Genomic DNA, 19,554 nt, shown 5'->3' on the forward strand with positions numbered 1-19,554 from the left:
AAACACCCTATTTTTGTCTAACTTTTATACCACTGTCCCAGATTAGGAGGAGGGTTGTGATCCCGCTAAAATGTTTAATCCCGCCACATTATGTATGTATAAGCCTGTCGCAAGTCATTAGCCTGTAATTCAGTGGTTGTCGTTTGTTTACTTGTTACATATTTGTTTTTCGTTCATTTTTTTTTATATAAATAAGGCCATTAGTTTTCTCGTTTGAAGTGTTTTACATTGTCATTTCTGGACCTTTTATAGCTGACTATGCGGTATGGACTTTGCTCATTGCTGAAGGCCGTACGTTGACCTAAAGTTGTTAATGTCTGTGTCATTTTGGTCTCTTGTGGAGAGTTGTCTCATTGGCAATAATATCACATCTTCTATTTTTATATATCTAGACATTCTACTTTTTCTTAAAAGAAAGGAAAAAAGAATTACAATTATACAAAGAATTGAATTCGATAAGACAAATGAATCAACATTTAAAAACTATTAAACAATATATATCAGACTCCCTTCAAAATGCATAGTTCTATAAACATATGTTGTCGAAAATGTTATTATACTTTTTGCCTGCAAAGTGATAAATTGTTAAAATTACTTTGATGTTCTTTTAAAAATTAATCATATTTATAACTACTAATGATCAAAAATCATTTTAGAGTAAAGTGTCCGTAACGATTTTCATGAGGTGACCATCCTAAGAATTCTGAAAGGATGACCGTCTTCTATTCAATTTTTAACTACGTCTGTGGGAAGGATTGTCGCTACAGGTTTTAAAGGTACCAATTTAAAATGAGGTTGTTTATACAAATTTTCAAAAAAAGAGTAGATTAAACATGTTAAATAAGGTTTACAAGGACGACCAAATCAGAAAATCGAGTTACGGAGTTACGAAAGTACATTAAGATTGATGGATACCCTGAAATATTTCAGTATCTCATTAAATTAATATTTTTTACTAAATCCGCGCCATACAGAGACAAACTAATTGATTTGCTGAATTAATAAGCTTTAAATTTTATAACGTTTGTTCTGATCTTTGCAAAATACCATAAGTAGAGTAGAAAACAATCATTACTTCAATAAAGTGCCTCAATATTTCGAAAACAACTAATGTTCTAAATATTTGAATTGAAGAACAATAGTTGTGTACAATTTACCAGTACATACAATTTGATATGTTTTGCCAAAAAAGAGTGTAATAGCATCTATAGTAAACATCTCTGGGTGAGTATCCCTCTTTAACAGATGAGCACTGATTCACACTGTCATGTACAAATGACCATCACAGAAGTAATTAAACAGTTGATGAGACTGCATACAGTATTGTCATAGGTTGCAACACTTTGTACAAAACTATCAAATTACAAAATGTCATAATGACAATAGCACCGTATCAAGGTCGCAGATATTTTACAACTTACACAACAAGTCATAGGGTTTAACATGGTCTTGAGGCTCACGTGTGAAAAGATCACACTTATAAACCTAAGGTAAAGAGACACTAGCACAACAATGCATCACTCTGTTTAAGTAAATCAAATTAAAATATATTGAGGCAACCGTCGAGAACAGTATTTTGGACTATAATGAGACATAAAAAACAGTACTTGCAGTCAATCATACTCAGTTGACACCAAGTTGTGTTATGATTGATATGGTACAGTACACATTTGAATGGAATAACTTCTAAACAGCTTCATGCGTAGCATTCATCAAATACAAAAGTCCAGTCTTGAGAAATTTTATTGTACATTGTACGAGTCAGTCGGTATATCCGTTTTTCGAATCTCTAATGCTGTATATATTGTACGAAGGAGTGGAACTGTATATTCGGTAATTTCTTTTTTTAACGCAATTCGGCCTATTGATTGATTTCTGATTTTGCATCATATTTCCAATTGAACATCAAACAAACAACAGAAGCTTTATCAATAAAAAAAGAATAATACTAAAATAAAATTTAATAATCAAGTTTTGATTTTAAACATATTTTATTCATTAAGATATGAAAAGGATTGAGCAACAGGCACAGCCTATAAAAGATCTCTCCTTAATACATGTACAAGGTATAATTCAATTACAACAACTGCATTTAAAATAATGTAATATAGTGGAACATGCATGCTACGTGTGAGCACACACGAGCAAATATATGTTAACAGTGTTACTTACTAAATGCAAAGTATATTTAAATATATAGGCAATTAATCATCAGTTATTCAAAGTACCTTGAAACATGCAAATATCCTTTATAAGTCCTTAGAAATATATACATGGCTTGAAAGAGACACTAAGCTTGCTTAGTTGAATAAATGAATTAATGTTGGAGTGTAGAAAAAAATAAAAAATAAAACAAGATGAAACAAGAATTAAGTATGTTTCAAACAAAACGTTGAGTGTCACTGATATATTTTTGAACAGTTTTAAAAATAGCAATATTCATATAATATGAAAATAATCTGTTTCCAAAAAGTAGTATTTCAATATTTATGTCAACATTATCAACAATGGAGTAAATGGAATAGAGAAGGATCTGTCTTACATCAAGTTTTGATATCAGGTCTAGTGTCATGATTAACCTTTTGAAAATGTAAAGTTATTAGTAAAAATGAATATAAGGAGATTTGGTCTTGTCAACGAGACAACTATCAACCAGAAAGTTTATAGGTTTGAATAATAATTTGATACTTATCGGAAAATAAACATCAGGATGTTTTCTGTATCTTCAGGGGAAGAAGACTTTTATGATGCAGTTCATATAAGAATGCGTTCACTATCAAACGGGATAAAAAAATCTAGTGCATGTATTGCATTGAATAAATAACGAAGTTGTCTTGAGAAGCAATTATGTTTAGCACGATCATATTTTATTAACCAACTAAGTGCATTATTGCCAAAAGTGACTGTTTATTAAAAATTACATATTTTCTGTAATGGTCCTGTTTTTCTGTAATGGTCCTGTTTTTTTCTGTAATGGCCCTGTTTTTCTGTAATGGCCCTGTTTTTTCTGTAATAGCCCTGTTTTTCTGTAATGGCCCTGTTTTTTTCTGTAATGGCCCTGTTTTTCTGTAATGGCCCTGTATTAATGCCCAGTTTGTCTGTATTAAGCCTTATTAGGGTTTTTAATAAAGTTAATAAAACTAAGTTGTAAAGAGTATAATACCTTTTTGTATTTTATTTAATTTAGTAACCAGCAACCAACATTAAAGAACCATATAAAGGGATCACTGTTCATCCTGTTTTTAACACATATCTCTTTCAACTTAATATCTTGGATATTTGGTATATTTAAAGCTTTATAATGGTGAAGTACAAATTATTTTGTTCAAACTAAACTGTCATTAAAAGAGTAAGACCGTACATCAAGTTAGCAGCAACACATACACTTTTGGTCAGTTGGTTAATAAATGTATTAAGAAATGGGTGTTTTTATAATGGCCCTGTTATATGTCCTCGGTCAGTAATAATGGTATCGGATGTCTGTATAGCCCTCGGTGTTGCCTCGGGCCATTACAGACTTCCTCGACCATTATAACAGACCTTGGACATATAACAGGGCCATTAAAAAAACACCCATTCATTAATACTATAGTTACATATAGCGGCACACGAAAGATAATTTTTAAATCTCTAAACAACATTTCATCCTATAAATGACAGTGTGAACGTTTAGTATTTTCATTCTATATTAAATGATTGTGAATGTATTTTCTGATTTCCTATGGTCTTGAAAACATATACTAAGTTTGCTACTGAAAATAAGACAAACAATGAATTACAATGAAATACAAAAGTCATTTAATATTTCATATTTATCATTCATTTTTTTACTTAAATTTATTCCGTGCTCATTTCTTAAGATAAATATAACTATAATTAGTGCATTCAACTCTTAGTTTCACCATTTCCTTGGAATAAACTACCCGTCTAAATTGAAATAATAATGTCTGTCAAATTTTAGACAATAGCCATGATAGTAGGCGTTATTTTTTTGTAATAAAGTTTTTCTTTAAATCGAATTGCCCCAATTACATAAATCAATAAATGTTTTAATTTGTGTGGAGGGCATTATCAATTATTACTGGATTCGACATATTCCGTTAAAAAAATCAATCATCAACATCCCCATCACTGATCATCACCGTCATCATCAAAACACGTATATTGTTGTGACCACCGCATATAATGCTATCATGACTCCATATATTATTGTGACCACTACATATACTGTTCCTACATCTGCATATAATTATATCACGACAGCATATAATGTTGTGAACACTGCATATGATGTTTTAACGACTGCATATAATGTTGGCACAGCTGCATATCGTGTTGTGACCACTGCATATAATGATGGTCATCAACATAAGGCAGTCATTGTGTTCCATAATTTAGTCCCCTCAACAGACGAGCACTGATTCACAATGACGTGTAAGGTATAATGACCATCGAAAAAGTAATTGAGGGTAAATGAGACAGGCAGAAGTAATTACAAAGTTGGTGAGACAGCAAATCGTAATGACAGTTTATATAACAAATTGTACGATATCATCAAATTAAAACTGTCATAATAACAATAGCATACATTACATCAAGGTAGCTTTATTTTACCACAACTTACGCAACAAGTCATAGGGTTTGACTTGGTCTTGAGGCTCACGTTGGACACATAGTGTTAAAACTCACACTCATAAACCTTAGGTTATTAAGCAAAAGCACAACAATAAATCCATTTGTTTAAAATCAAAATAGAATATATTGAGTCAACTGTCGGGAACAGTATTTCGGAATACAATACATAAACAACAGTACTTGCAGTCAATCACACTCAGTTGACGTTTTATCCTGATTGATTGATATGATGCAGAACACCTAACGAAGGAATTACTTTAAAACAGTCACAGAAAAATCAGACAATATCAATTGTATGTGTTGCATTCATCAAATAAAAAAGGTACAGACTTGAGAAACATTTATTCACATTGTTCGAGTCAGGCAGTACATCAGTTTTCGAATCACATCTATCATTAATATTATTGTAAGTAGGATTGGAATTGGCAATTCCGTATTTTTTTTTAACGCAATTTGACCTACTATACTCTGTAGCATTGTCTGATTTAGTCGATTTTGTCTTGAATAATATATCTTCAACTAAATATTACACAAACAAAATTTGTTTTATCAATATATAAAAAAAAAGAATAACAGTGAATTAATTTTACTATCAGTCTTGTCTTGTCATTTTGGCCAAAGCTTTGTTACAAATGAACATAAGAAGACGTGTGGTCTTGTTAATTGCAAGTCTTTGTAAGAATCGGGCACTTTTTAATACAAAATAAGACTCAAACTTGGGTGAAAAAACACCGACCACGGAGGAACAAGGTTGAGATGATGCAGTTCACATTAAAATGCATTTGCTGTAAAACGGTCTAGGTCAATATAAACTTTATAAACTGCATGTGTTGCATTCTGCTTAATTTCCGAATTAAGATTTTAAGCAGCAATTTTGTCGTAGCGCGATTACATTTTCTCTCTGCTCTCATTACGAATCTCAAAGTTTATAGTTTATCCTCAGAGTGAAAGTGACTATTTAGCATACGTAATTCGATAATTTTTTTTTAAATTTCTTGGCCTGGTTTAAAAAAAAATATATATGCACTATTTGCATTTCCGAAATATGTAACAAACAACAGTTGCTTAAAACGATAATAAATATTTATGTTTGAATTAGTTAACATTTATCATTTCGTGGCCTTTAAAAGCTAACTATGCCGCAAATGTTTTACTGATTGTTGAAAGTCGTACAGTGTTATACAGTTATTAACTTCTGCAATATGAATAGACAAATATACGTTCGATCTTGTTTCGTGTCTTGATATCCACTCTAGAAACTTCTTCGTTTTACACAGAGTGAAGTGTTTAATTGCTTTGTTGACTGTTCAATTTCAATTCTATTTCTCTTCTATTGTGGTTTCGCCCCTTTGGTACCTTTATTTCCCTCTTTTTGTTCCAGACCAAAGTCGCTTGATCCGCCTCTGTTTGGAAATACTCAATATGTTATGTTGCTCAATTATATCACTATCAGTTAAATCAGTACATTCTACATACATTTTTTCTCTCTTTTTAATTAGGTATATTAACTCGTGATGCATCAATTCTGAACATCATATTATATATATTTCTAATAAATGTCACAACAATTACTCAACTGTCAGTTTTATGATATATTTTTCTCCGAAACAGTCGTTTTCATTCATCTTAGAATTGTCCGCTTTACAACATAACTTATAAAAAAAAACGAGAGGTCGTAACATTGAAATTATACTACGACGTCATTGATATGTTTTGTAATGTTATTGCTACATAAGTACATTCTTATAACATTTGTTTTTAATCTAAATCTAATTTCGGATGCATCTATTCTACCTAATATTTTTTTCTGTTTTGTGAATGACCAATTATTTTTATTCAGACAAATATCCTTTCTGTAACAGTCAGACATATTTGATTAAACCAATGCGAGGTGTAATTAGATGTAATTGTGTCAAGTTTAAATGCCAATAATATTTGTACTTTTTGAAACTCTGAAATGGTGTGTTGTACAATATCAAATAATTAACGATCTTTTCTTAGAAACACTGCTAATTTCTATAAAATTGTATATAGGTCTTTTGGGATTGGTTGTAATCAATTTTAAATTAAATGAAGTTTAAAAATGTCAACGAATGAAATATTCCTTCGTGTAATAATCAAATATATTATGACAATAATTAATAAAAATCTTCAGTCTTCCATGAACCGACTGATATTCGTAAGAAGCATTTCAATGTCAACAATATGTATGATTTATTTAATAGTGTTCCAATTACAAATATAGTTTGAATCTCGAAGGAACTTGGAATATATTATAAAATATAGAAATAATTTAAACGTAATCTAAGTGTTTGAATTTTATTTATAAACAACAAATTTCTTGCTTGGTAGATTCCCTTTATATTTCTCAGTTGTATTATCAATGCTAAAATATTGGTTTAGAATAAAAAATATGAAAGATGGTTTACTGTATGATACCTACATGTGTAACAAAAACATGTTTAATAATAATATTGAATGCTGGTATTCATCCATACATTTCATTTTAAAAAAACTGAATATTCATAATTTGGAGGTGAAGCTCAACTTTTTTATCAAGTCAGTTAAGCAAAAACTTTGTAATAGTTTTGTAAAGTTTTGGAACACAAAACGAACAGATACACAGAGTAGTAAATCAGATACTTATTTCAAACTTAAAACTTGTTTTTCGAAAGAAATGTATCTATCTTTAAACAATTTTCAATTGAGAAGTGCCATATGTAAAATTAAAATCAGTGCACATGATCTCAAAATAGAAAGAGACAGGTATAACACATTATATATAGAAAGAGGTCAAAGGCTTTGTAAGAAATGTACTCTAAATCTGGTTGAAGATGAACAACATTTTATAACTAGTTGTCCAGCATACAAAAATGATAGGGAGATATTTTTCAAGGAGATAAACTGTATTTGTCCTAATTTTATACATCTTTCAAATGAGGCAAAATTTGTTTGGTTATTTACTAATGAAAATTTGTCTGTACTTTAATATTTAGGGAGCTATATTATTACAATTCTAGATGTTAGACGAAATGTTAATTAATGTATGTAATAACAATGATAATTGTAATGATTTTATGGTTCTGATCCTGCCTGGAATTGAATGTATATGATTTTTATAGAATGAAGATAATAACATCTGTCTGAACTTTTTTTAATGTTTCATTTTATTATATAAAAAAATGGTTTTCTGTTACAAATCATGATGTATTGTTTTATGTATAAATGTACATGTTATGCTGCCCATCAAGGGCCCTTGATTGGAATAATAAATATTCTTATTCTTATTCTTATGGTAATCCGTAGATTTAAAAAAAAAAGTTCATTCGTCTCGACAGATCATAAAGCTCATTATAAAGGACTGAAAAATAAGTCTATAGTTTACGTCCTGTGCCAAAGTTAGATTAAAATATGAAGCCTGCAAATATAAGTACGATTTGTACTGTACCAGGTTTACTTTTCTACAATTGTTAAACATTAAATAACAAAAAAACCGAACTCTGAGCAAAATTCAAAACGGAAAGAGCTTAACAAAATAGAAAAAAAAACAAAAAGTGAAACACATCAAACGAATGGATAACAACTGTCATACTCCTGACTTGGTACAGGCATTTTCTAATGTGAAAAATCTGGTTTTATAGCTAGCTAAACATCTCACTTGTATGACAGTCATATAGCATTCCATTATATTGACAACGATGTGCGAACATTTTTTTTTATAAGTATGGAAACAGCAACAAACTTTGTTTTGTAATCTGAATCACTAAAAAAGAATAATATGTAACAAAGAAACCTAGAAGGTAGACATGTATAGACAAAGAACATTATCAAAAAAAAAACCCAACAATACCAAAAATACCACAGCATAAAACCACAAACATACATAAACATCGTTTTGTTTTTGAAGTCGAAATTTCAAAACGTTCATTGTGAACGTTTTGAACTCGAAACTATGTCTTTTGAAATGCTTCCAATTCAAATTTTACTCGAATTTCAACTATTAAAATACAGTTTCTAGATTTAGATTTTAATCATTTAATAGATTTACTGGGTCATTTTATTTACCTCCACCAGAAAGCGTGTATAGTGCGAATAAACTAATGTTTTTTTTCAGTTTTAACAGATTATAGATGAGATCCAGTTTAATTCATTCGTAATACTTTTTTTAAAACATTATCATGTCAAAGAACTTTTAGATCTTCAAATATAAATGGGATCTTCTGTTTCATATGTAAGTAAATTGGATAATCTAAAATAGATCTTTACTTAATTTACGTGTCTAAATACGATATTGAATTTCACGACATTGACCAAACCCAGTAATTAAAGTACAGCAATCAATACAACAAAATGAAGATCTTATTATCTTGAATCTTTCTAACAAAGGTACAGTATTTTGTTGAGTACAGACTGATTGAAGTTTTGCTTTGATTGATTGATTTTTGGTGTTTTAACGCCACTTTTAAACACCACATTAATGCTATTTCGTGGCGGCCAGTTTTTATTGGTGGAGGAAATCACCGACCTTCGATATAGGAAAACTGACAAACCTAGTCAATTAAGATTGGAGTCGGGTGAACCTGCACGAGCGGGGTTCGAACTCACTATCTCAGTGTTGACGTTATAGATAATGCATATTTTAAGGTTTTTCTTGTTGTAGAACACCCCGAGGTGTGTTCTACGACAAGAAAAACCTTAAAATATGCATTATCTGACTTATATACCGTCAAAAGAATATTATTTTTGATAAAGATTTGCAAAGTTTAGTATCCTTTTTTACCGACAACACTAAAGTTGGATATTCCTTTTTAATGCGTGTGGGTTTTAATACGCCCTACGGCTCATGTAGAATGTGAAATACAACTCACTAATTAATCTAGATATGAACCTTTTAAAATTTATTATCCATACACAAACAAAATATTACTGTAACTGCATGAAGTTAGACACAAATGTATTGTTACCATCCGATAACGGTGTATGACAATTACAAGACACATTGTAAGTTATTTATTGTACCACTTAGTTTATGGAAAAAGGGGAAGGGCGTATGTTTTTTATGGTTTTTTTTTCTATTTGTAATGTCCTTTCTATCGCAGAAAAATTTAAATTGAATCGAATGAAAAATTCAGAAAAATTGTCTTTTGAATAGCAATACGTTTTTATTAAAAGATAATCAGGATATAATGATATACCTTCCGCACCCGACCTTTTTGTGAGTTACGTTTATGTTATTCATTAGAAAATAAGATTATCTTTTTAGTTGAACATTTGATAGAGTAAATGGTATACATAAATTTAAAAAAGTTAAGAACTGACACGAAGACGAATATAAATACATGTAGGTCAAAGTATGATTTCCTGTTCAGTGTGTATCGTCCTGAACATGCATGAAATTTTTGCCACTAGACGTTAAGCAAGCAACCAAAAATCAATCAACCTATTTAGTGTGACTCAATAAGATTTTCAAAATTTTACACACGAATATGTTAAAGCAAGCTTTCTTTTATGAAAGTCTACATTAAAATTCATCTCCCATATATGATAATGTTTCTTTATTGTAGCGATAAATTAACTAAACTTCACGTTATTTGTTTCTAAAATTAAAATGCGGGCAATGACGGTTTTTTTTTACACCTATCATCGATTGAACTTTAAAAAATAAATTTTCAAATCGGCAACAATAAACTATCAGACGAATAAAATTTTGAAGTAAATTATAGATTGCATTTTTATCAAGGCAAATTATGACCTCACACAGGTCATTATTTTATGCCTTGGAGCATATTTCATTGAGACATGGTATCGTCCAGGTTGATTCTGAAAAAGAATGACCTGTCGTTCTGAAAGAAAATAACTCTATATAGGTATATAATGACTAGTAATTACAGTAGTAACTACTAAGACTACTCTGCCACCGAGACCCCTCGTTTTGCTATAAGACTACAGTCCAAGGTTAGTTAAATATTGAGCGCTCAAACTCATTTTTGTACGTTCCGAATTCTTTACTTACCTGCCTGTACCTTGTCAGGAGTTTGTTATCTTTGGTAATTGTTGTTGATCTATATTACATCTCGCATAAATATCATAATACCTTTTGATTTATCATGTTAAAGCATCTACGGACTTGCCAATTACTGTAAATTCAAAAATTATTGCGTGCATTCATTATTGCGATTTTCAACTAGTGGACAACATTATTAAATTATATCTTTTTAAATCCTGAAAGTGAATGGTTGATACAGTAGATTCCTCAAAATCAACCGTTCGACCGCCTTTTAATTTCAAAGCTTTTGTGTAATGAAAGGATTTGGTATTTGATTAGAAACTTCATGATAATGAGTGTGTACAATACAGGCAATTGTCAGATCAAATTGAATGTCTTTTCTTGGATGATGATATGTTATTTTTTGTTACACTTCAAGAGGACGATCCCTTTTGTCATAACATTTTGAGCTTTTTTACTATGAAGAATAATTTGCTTTAATGAATTGAACTTTATTATGATGAAGTGGTCAGTGTATTCAATTTCTAGATTTCTCAGGAAACATCTAATTGATTACGATTCTTAAAACTTCATGATATCCACGCACTCTATGGAATTAATTTTAGAATTGCATGGTAAAATATTTCTTATTATCATCTTAAAAGTCTGAATGTTACATCCTTTAACCGAGTTCAGTCTTTCAGGTTATCAATAACTTTTCTGCTGTATTATAGGGGGCGGGGTTGTGGGGTTGTGGGGAAGGGGGTTGTTGTTGTTAAAAAAACGGTGTTTTGTCGGACTGGTAACGATTCAACTCCTTGATAACATATACATAAAACTGAAAAGTAGGTCAAGGATTGGCACACGATTACAGTCAGTTTTTAAATCATGGTATTTACTTTGATTTTTCACTTTGTGTAGGCGTATAATCAATAAAAAAAAACTACGTGTCAATAGTCCCATAGAAATTGAGTTTATGAGATTTCAAGACAAACGAGCGTTCTGTCTTAAAAGCTATTTGGTTTCGTCCTTTGATATGATTAAGACAGTCCATTAAGTGATGTCAAATATTTTTTGTCTAATAGTTCTAATCTAATGATATAACTTATCGAAATAACTATCTACGACAAACTTTATATCTATACTATGAACTCATTTTGTGTGTCGCTTCTCTTCTTTCCACAATAAATTAATCAACACGCCTCTGTGTCCTATAGGTACAGTGCATAGTCTCATTTGTCATCCATTCATATGATTATTCAGATTAAGTTATTTTGGGAGAAAAACGAGAAAAAGGCATCCGGACATTGTCCCGTCATTGGAATAAATTTTAAGTCAGAATAGACTTCCGGTTTGCGTTTTTCTGTATACTTTGAACATACATATACTACGAATAAAGTGTATTTTCAGAATTCTATTTGCTATCATTTTCAAGTTTACTATCCACGGCAGTCACAGAGTTTATTAAATAGGGAGGGTCTGTATACTATATCAATGAACACTATGGATCGATTAGTAAACTTAGAATTGAAAGTAAGGGGACGACCATTTGATATTCTGGGGGGGGGGGGAAGGGGGGGGGGGCAGAAGGATTAGTTTTGGATCGGTTATTTATTTTTGTAAACTAAGAGACAGATTATTTATTTTCTGCACTGTTGAAGCAAGATTTTTCATTTTCACAAGGGACTGATTATTCATTTTCACTACTATATTTATAATATTTAAAAACATACAATTTTTAATAGAATTTTATTATACATGTTATAAATAATACATGTAACTATTATGTATAATCATTGTCATTAAGTACCATTTAATTAGAATTAACCATTATCCTCTGCAGGAATGAATCTTGCCAACTGCGTATACATGTATTTCATATATACACAGTATTTTGTTGCAACTTGCCTTTTTATTAATTAATGCCAAACATATTTCACCGAGCGGAGCGAGGCAAACATTTTTTGGAAGGGTTTTGATGCTGCTGAAGGCCCCAAGAAGCTATAGCACAAATGATGCTAAATCGAGCTTTCTGGGTGTTTATCCAAAACCTTTTCTTAATCTTAAAATGCAAGTTCTGCTTTAATCATTTTTTGACAATATTTTGGTCTCAAAGCAAAATGTGTAGATTCAGTGTAAGAATTAAATTTTTAGACACAACATTACAAGACCAAACTGTAGGATAAAGCAAAAATGTAATTCTCATAGTTATGTATGTGACTGCTGTTTTTTTTCTAAACTCATGATTAAGTTAATAACAAAATTACCAAATTACAAAAGGAATACAACACATACAGAATACAGAATCAACAAAAGACAAATAAATAAGAAACATTAATTCTGAAAAAACGGGCCATGTCCAAGGAGAACAGAACTTGCTTCTTGCAAGAAGCTTTCAGTGAAAACAGTTTGATATGAAGACAAGCTTTTGGTTTTGAAATTTCCTACATGAGCCTATTTGCCTCAATGAAGTTACTTCCCTGTAATAAAAGTGAGGCACGTGTTCCTGAGACAATACACCTCAAGTTAAATGAAAGCCATTTTCAGACATTTCAAGTATATTTGATAATATTTATACTTTTATTGTTAAAAGATTTGGGAAGTGTTTCCCGATTTTTTTTTGGAAAATAGATGAATTTTATGAATAATCTGATGCCATCTCATACTTTCGATTAGACCTGCTGAGTTATCTATTTTCAATGCATTGTAAGTCAGGTTATTTATTTTCAAACTACCACAGAATAAACCATTTATTTTTGTGATTTTCAAGGCTGAGTTATTCATTTTCAAAATCCTCCTGCCCCCCCCCCCCCCCCCAGAATATCAAATGGTCGTCCCCTAAATACACTTTATTTAAATAGTAATGATTGTTCATAATACACAGATAAGCGCCATGTTGAGACAACTCTCCACAAGAGACCAAAATGACACATAAATTAACAACTATAGGTCACCGTACGGCCTTCAACAACGAGCAAAGCCCATACCGCATACTCAGCTTTAAAAGGCCACGAAATGACAATGTATAAAATTTCATACGAGAAAACTAGCGGCCTTATTTATGTACAAAAAATTAACGAAAAACAAATATGTAACCCATAAACAAACGACAACCTATGACTTATGATACTTTTGCTGAAAGTCTCCAGTCATTCAATATTTTACAAAATTCCTTACATACTTGAAACTACGCTCTGAATGCCTGCGATTTCGCGGGTGTGTTCTAGTATTTATTTGAAATAACCGTCTTTGAAGTTAAACCGGAGAAAACATTGATTATCTTAATACTAAATGTATGTTATCCGTATGGTTTTATTTTAATATGTTACAACAAATATTTGTTTCTTTCCTTGATAATTATGTTTTTACCTGTGCCAAATAAACTGCTACACTGTTTTAAATATCAGTGCTCACATCAAAAGTTTTAATCTTTGATTTGTAGTCTCTTTATTGAGAATGATTTTCACCACATAAATTTTATGCCACAAGGTTCTGTTTGATCAATATCTAATGCTTGTGACAGGTCCTACTAATTATATGCTTGTCCTATATCATTATTGTTTGGGTAAGATACACTCTGTTGTCGAAAGATCCTGAATGATCAAATTTGCTTTATTTGGGTGAATTCTTTCTAACACGAGCAGAGTACTAATTTCAGAGTGTCAGTAATAGTTGTGTAATTTTTTGATAATTCAGCATGATCAATTTTTTTCTACTTTTAAACAAAACATTTGTAAAAAATTAGTTTATGAACATACGACATGATTAATTATTAAAAACAGTTAACTTTACGACTGCATTACGGTAAAGGCACGTTTTCTTTTAAATATTTAAAAGGAAGAAACTGCATTCCATTCATTGTACATTTTTGTTTCTAGTTAATCAATTATAAAAAACGCTCAAATATTAATTAAAAAGATTTTTTTTTTCTATAAGAAAACTTGACATATACATCGCATTTAAGTCCCATTTGCAAATTTAGCACTACAAAATATTTTGAATAAGAATGGACTTTGAAATTGTGTTTTATTCATGATTTCTACTAGCTATTTACTAAAATGAAACATTGTATGCAAAAAAAGTATAACGTAGTTGTTTTCTTCCTTTGAAATAAACATCAAGCATTGAAAGATTTTAACTGATTTTTATCTGACATTTGAAAAGACATATTTCCTTTTTGCTCTTATAGATTCGTTAGAGTGTTGATGAAATTAATCTACATAAACTATCATGATTGAAAAGAAAGATATGTGTTTTTTTAATCTCGTCGCTTACAATATGTTTATTCCTTTAATCTCGTCGCTTACAATATGTGTATTCCTCGGAGGTATGAAACATTACACTAATTACGAAAAAGAAATAGATGAAATATTGCGAACTATTTTTCTTATATCTATATAAGTGTTTGACTTACAGTCATATACAGGTTAAGGGATTGTTGACTTTTATCTAAACTAACTCATTAGTATGACTAAATCATTTAATACAACCGTGAACAAAATAAACATTTCGATTTGTAGCTTCCAAATACTGTACTTATTATTATTGTAAACATGGACAAAAAACTCTTAAGTTGTATATTGATCTTGATCCTAGTGAAAAAAGTTCCATAATAGACTTTGATAATCGTGAACTCAGATATATTACGCATAACCCTAAGTGTATGTACAAACAAACATATGAAATTTTCCGGAAATATCTCTGAAATTTGTTTTTGAATTGATATATCAACTATTCATTGCATTGTTTTTTATTAGGTAAAGTTACAACTATTGTGTGATTGATAGTAAATTTAATCAACTAGTTATACAAATGCAATGACAAGGACAACAAAAACTTCAGTATTTCTACCGTTAAAAATTTTTTCTTAGCACATGTCATTGTAAATCATTTGAACTGCTTACACTTGTAGATAACATAATTTCTAGACGGCTTTAATTTTGGTTTGGTTCGTGTTATAAAGTCTTAATCTTCTTTGCAATGAGTTTCTGCGATTATATTTGTCATCGTTGCTTATCTTATCGTGGTTCATATATTTGAACATGATGTTGTATGTTATAAAACCTGTTTGTTTACACTGCAAAGACTGAAAAGAACATATTTAGTTCTCGACCAGAAAGGCAGAGGACACAGACAAAGCACATTAGCAAAAGAGAAGAAAACGAATACAGAAATACAGAAGAAGCATAATACACACATGATTGCTTTACTGTATTTTTACACAATTTCATCGACCAGTACGAGCACAAAATATGATCTTTTCATACTCAGACCAGTTTGAAGTGATAGTATGACATTCCCATAGTTTTGTAATATTGGTATTATTCTATGCAAAAAAAACTAATAAAACAAACTTGTCAACGTGTTATTAAATGGGATCAAAAGCTAAAATTGTGTAAAAATACAGTATAGCAATCATGTGTGTATTATGCTTCTTCTGTATTTCTGTATTCGTTTTCTTCTCTTTTGCTAATGTGCTTTGTCTGTGTGCCTGTTTGTGTATCTTTCTAGCATGTGACATGGCTCTGAACTTATACATCCCGTGATTTCGTTATAGTGTAATGGTAAATGTTTGTTTATATATCTGTTTGTTATTGTAGTAATTGAGATTGTAACACAATGTTGACTGCTGTACTCCTTTTTTTTTATTTTACATTTTTACCTATTGCGTCTGTTTGTTTTGTGCATACATTGTTGTCAATATATAGGAATTTTATAATACTGTCAAACAAGTGAGTAGTTCAGCAAGCTATAGCACCGGGTTTAATCCACCATTTCTACAAATGGAATTATCAGTAGATATCAATTTAAAGTAAACATACAATTATTGAAAGTATTACTTCACATAACAGTTAATACATGTTAAGTCAACAGTAGTTTATCGATGCACAAATCAATAAAGAAATTGTACGTATATCAACATTACACAAGCTTTGATGTCATATTTCAATATTTTGATATCAAAATGTCAACTGACTACAGTAACTTTAATTTTAAAAGACACTTACATCTCCCTGTATGCATCGTTAATTATACATATATAATTGATACACATGCAGATTATCAAACGACAATATATCAGATACCACTTAATTGAAAAATATATATCTGTAAAAATTTTGGTCGAAATTGCATTGTTGTAGCAAGCTGTCATATTCTCGATGGAAATACATGCTGATGCAGAAAACAAATTATAATTAATAATTCAAACAAGCATTGATTCTTATACTATTGGTATCAACTTGTTTCTCCTTAAACATAAGTTCATATCAATCGACATTCCTTTAGTTTGGAGATGTAAAATTTATCAAACAACTACCAGGAGTAGAAAAAGGAAATATGAAAGTAATATCAATTTATGTATTTTTGGATCCCTTTATAGCTTGCTGTTCGGTGAGAGGCCAGGCTCAGTGTTGAAGGTCGTACTTTTAAAAGACCTATAATGGTTTACTTTTACAAATTTTTACTTGACTGGATAATGTCTTTTTGGAACTCATTATATATTCATTATTTTCTTATATCGATGTAAACTTTCTGTTTTTTTACTAACTACATTTGTAACTAACACAATATTAAAGGCATTCTTCTCAACCCACCACGACAGTCTAACTTTATGGAAACAATAGTTTACCGATGTTCCAATTTCATTCGTCTAGTTAGAAGAAACAAACCAAGGTAAAATTCAAGTTAAGGGAACTTCATATCTTACCAAGTTACAATACTGAGTGCTCCGCAATTACGAATTAGTGCATGCGAATTCAAGTACATGATTAGTATACTAGATACTTGGGGTATGTCATGACATTTTTATAAAAGGAAAGCTGCAAAACAAGGAAATGCTAATCAAATAAACTTTATAAACCACATTAAAATATACTTTAGATTAAATGGTTTTTTTTAAACTTACGTCCGATTCACTACAATGATTAAAAATGTAATGACACTTTATATTAAGCTTTAATTAGATTCTGAAATTTCAAAAGACACATCAAATTTTTAAATAAAATCTTGCACATAATTAAAATAAAATTGCTACATCGACTGACGCATACGTAAATAAATTTCTGAAAATATTTGTCGATCTCACAAGCAGGACATGATTTAGATATTAGATGTATTTAAATGTTTTCCATTCTTAAAGAAAACTAATCAGAAATATGTTTTATGTAAAGTAAAAACATGTAATACAAAATAAACCGGATTTTTCTTATTGATTAAAGCTATATATTTTGTACAGTATTATTCCAATAGCACTCAACATAACCATGACAACAACAACAACTAAAAACGGCTGGGTATAACTTATTGAAGCAGAAACCCAACGAGCCATAATTATCAAAAAAAAAAAAAAACATCTAGAGGTCAGTCATACACTCTCTCACTATGGACATTATTTCAACCAGGAATATCGTCTAAAGTATTACAGTAAAACAAACACGGATGCTTTTTAAACATTCGAGTTTAAGTTCAAATATAAACAAAAAATATTTAGATATGATATTTCAACCGAACTGGATATTATTGCTCTGCTCATTAAAATTATTGTAGGGAAAATAAAAAACATAATAAATGCATTAAATAAATAAGACATGTGAAACACTATCCGTCTACAAAACGCTTAACAATACATAGCTGCATAATGTCATGGTTAATAATTTCAGAAATAAACAGTATTTTCAAAGAGCTGAAATACGAACAATTCCTTGATAAAAAATACTCAGAACTTTGAACTTGCCTTTAACAAAAACTTCTTATTTTTTGTTGTTGATAAACGTGGTTGAACAATTCCTTAATAAAAAAAAAACTTTGAACTTGCCTTTAACAAACACTTCTCATTTTATTTGGATAAACGTGCTTTATCTAATTGAAAGGTTACATTCTCAATTATCATGTTGGGTCGTAATATGTTAAAAATAACCTTATCAACTATGATATATTACATTTATTAAACCATTCATTTCATTTTATCCTGCAATTGGTTGTTCTATACATATACAGCCCTACAGATATCGCGATGCGTATCTGTATATACTATACAGATATCGCTTTAAAGCTCTGCACACTGCCAGACTGAGTATTGTATGAACCTTCGTGACCTCAGAATGTGTATTGTAGTCGTATTCCAATGACGTATTAATTGCGAATTAACGATTACTTTTATACGTTCTGTTTTCTGTTTCTGTTTTCAAACATTTCTTTAGAGCAATAAGAATCAGACCAATTTTCTGATAACATACACACATGAGCAGCAGTCTTATCTACAATGACAATTATTGATTTCAAAGCTTGAATGTGTATTATTGTGTAACAAAAACAACCATGTCAATTTCAGCATGCATGTTTAGTGAATGTCAAGTCTGAAGCGGATGGCAACTCGTACACTCCTGTTTTGAATTTGACAATGTTTTGTTACTTGTTTTTAATGTTTAAATTAGTTGTTATATTACAATAGCTATTTATTCGCCTTGAACGATGTATTATTGTTCACCATTCGTGATTCTTTTTTGCGAGCCCGTCTTAAGCTGAATGTGTGATTACTGTATTTTTAATTCTACACGGGCCTTAAGGGATTTCAAATAAAAAAGAATGCAAAACATGTGTTTTTGTGTCTTTCAAAACACAAATAATATACAGAATCATTTGCAGGATAATGACAATAACTATTTAGTGTCTTTACATATCAGCTGTATTTGTACTCGGCTCGAAACAAATGTAATAGCTCGCTAAAAGCTCGTATACACCATGTGTCCTAGCCTCGTACAAATAAAGCTGATATTTAAAGACACTAAACGGTTATTGTCTATATATTTTGGTTAATTAACCAACAATCAATCAATCAATATTTTGATAATACAACGTATACTAAAATTAAGTTATGCTAAAGCCAACTTATTTCTGTTTCGAACCTTTTGAATACTTCTAAATACACATTA

The sequence above is a fragment of the Mytilus galloprovincialis genome, chromosome 14 (genome assembly GCF_965363235.1).
Source record: "Mytilus galloprovincialis chromosome 14, xbMytGall1.hap1.1, whole genome shotgun sequence".
Classification (NCBI taxonomy): domain Eukaryota; kingdom Metazoa; phylum Mollusca; class Bivalvia; order Mytilida; family Mytilidae; genus Mytilus; species Mytilus galloprovincialis.